Source organism: Myotis brandtii, unplaced genomic scaffold (assembly GCF_000412655.1).
Source record: "Myotis brandtii unplaced genomic scaffold, ASM41265v1 scaffold1112, whole genome shotgun sequence".
Lineage (NCBI taxonomy): Eukaryota > Metazoa > Chordata > Mammalia > Chiroptera > Vespertilionidae > Myotis > Myotis brandtii.
The window spans coordinates 118,712-121,232 of NW_005353800.1; positions in this window are offsets into that span (position 1 = coordinate 118,712).

The following is a 2,521-nucleotide window of genomic DNA, read 5'->3' on the forward strand; positions in this document are numbered from 1 at the left end:
GAGAGGAAGGAAGAGGGATAGAGAGTCAGAAACATCAATGAGAGAGAAACATCGATCAGCTGCCTCCTGCACACCCCCTACTGGGGATGTGCCTGCAACCAAGGTACATGCCCTTGACTGTAATCGAACCCGGGACCCTTCAGTCCGCAGGCCAACGCTCTAACCACTGAGCCAAACCGGTTAGGGCACCCAAGGATTTTTTCCCATTGATTTTTAGAGAGAGTGGAAGGGAGGGGGAGACGAAAGAGAGAAACATCGATATGAGAGAGACACATTGATTGGTTGCTTGACACAGGGACCCAGGATGGAACCTGCAACTGAAGGTCAACGTACCCTTGACCGAAATCCAACCCACAACCCTTTCCATCAGAGGGCCGATGCTCTAACCACTGACCCACACCGGTTAAGGCGGTTTTGTTTGTTTTTATTTATTTTTACACAAATCTAGATGAATGCCTTGGGAGACCAGGGGAATACACAGTAATGGACAGGAGGAAGATGGGGGGACATGTCGCTAAGGGGAAGGGTATGAGTGACAAGACGGTGCTAGGAAGGCTTCCCGGTTCCTGCCGTGTGCCGTGTGCCGTGTGCCGTGTGCCGTGTGCCTGGCACTGTGCTGGAGGCATGCTGGGGAACAAGCCGGCCGCACCCCCCTCCCTCCCAGAGCTGCTGACTGTCTGATGGCGGAGGCAGACAGACAAGCAACCGGTCGCTGACAATCTAATATGAGCAGGTGCTGAGAGCAGGGAAACGCAGAGCAACATGAGCACACGGACGGCCGGACGGACGGATAGTGGGAGGCCCGGGGGTGGGGAGGTCAGGGAAGAAGGAAACGCTCCCTAAGCTGAGACCCAGAGGAGGAGGAAGAGGAAGCCCCCTTGGAAAGCCAGTGGCTGGAGAGGATGGAGTGGGAAAGAGCTGAGGGGCCAGGCCGGCCTTCGGCCTGCGTGCGGGGCTGCCATGGCCTGAGTCCTCAGCCGGAGGGTCCTTGGGGGATGGGTGAGCACCCCCCACCCCGGCCTGCTCAGAGTCCTGCCAATACCTTTCCTTCTCTGGGCGACCCTCCCCGCGGTGCAGCTGTCTTCATAAGCATTCCTGTCCAGCTTGTCCCCCTTTTTCCCTTTTTTTAAATGATTTTAGAGGAAGGGAGGGAGAGAGAGAGAGAGAGAGAGAGAGAGAGAGGGGGGCTGTTCCACACCTGATGCATCATTAGCTGAATCTTGCATGTGCCCCGACCGGGGATCGAACCCGCACCCTTGGTGTGTGGGGACGACGCTCTAACCAACTCAGCTACCCGACAGGGCGATGCCCATGAACACAGAACAACGAGCTCGCAGTCCGTGTGGAGTAGAGTGAGCGGGAGGCACGCCCGCTCCGTGTTTTTTCCTGTACTTCTTTCTGCCGCCAGAAAAGCCCTCCCAGCGCTCCTCCGTGATTACGTAACAAGAACATGGCCAGCAAACTCGGGCGGACACACGGGATCCGAAAGCTTCCCCTTTAGAAACTGTAGAACCCCCGCAAGGAGCGCTGGCAGGACGCACGCAGGCCTCCCCTCGGCGAGCCGGCCGGGCTGGCCTCACCCTCCGGCGGCAAGCACCCTCTCTAGCCGAGGTGTTTATTGCCTTCTGATAAACAGCACCGTGTAATTTCCCATTTTTAGGAACAGTAATTACTTCAAACAAAGAGCAGTTAACAAAAACAGTACTTACTAGTGGAGGGAGTGGTGTTTCTCCCTATGAGGACAGCAGTTCAGTTAAAAAAAATAATAAATTTTTTTTAAGAAAGCCCTTGGCTTAAAGTATTCATTTGTCTCTTCGCTATGATTCAAGAGACAAGTAATATGTGGAAAAAGAGGGTGTTCAAATGGAGAGAGGAGAGCAAGGCCTCCCGGACCAGCTGTGACCCCTGACGTGCCCGGCCGCGCGTGCGCACACCTGACGCGCCCCCCACCCACAAGCAAATTCCTAGAATTTATTTTCTAGGGATTTGGACAATCCACACCGGCTGCCTCCACTCTCTCACTTGACCTCCCTAATCTGCCTGAAGGGCCTACTTGAAATTTAAGTTGTGAACCGAACTCACACTCTTCCAAGTAGAAAATGCCCCGTCACTCTCCTGCCAGCTCACATTCCAGCCCTCCCCGCGGGCACGGAGGTGGTGGCGGGTGCCCTGGAGCAGAGGGAAGGCCCAGGGTAAAATGCAAAACTCAGGCCGCCGGACACTGGCTGGAAAAGCCAGACATGACCTCAGACCTAAAGCCGCCCCCCCTCACCGGGGCCTGAGTGGGGACCTAAGACAGGCAGGGGTCCCAGGCCTGCTCCTGCCCCAGCCCAGGAAGCAGTAGCTGGGCATCGGGGCTGTCAGGTCCGGGGGCAGGGAGGGGCCGGGGGGGCAAGGGGTGCAACCACCCATGCTGCTTGCGACACTTTGCTAAAAGGCTCTCCTGTCCCAAAATATGCACAGAGGCCGCCCACGCCTGACATAACCGAACAGAGGCCATGGGCCCTTCTTTAAATGTAAA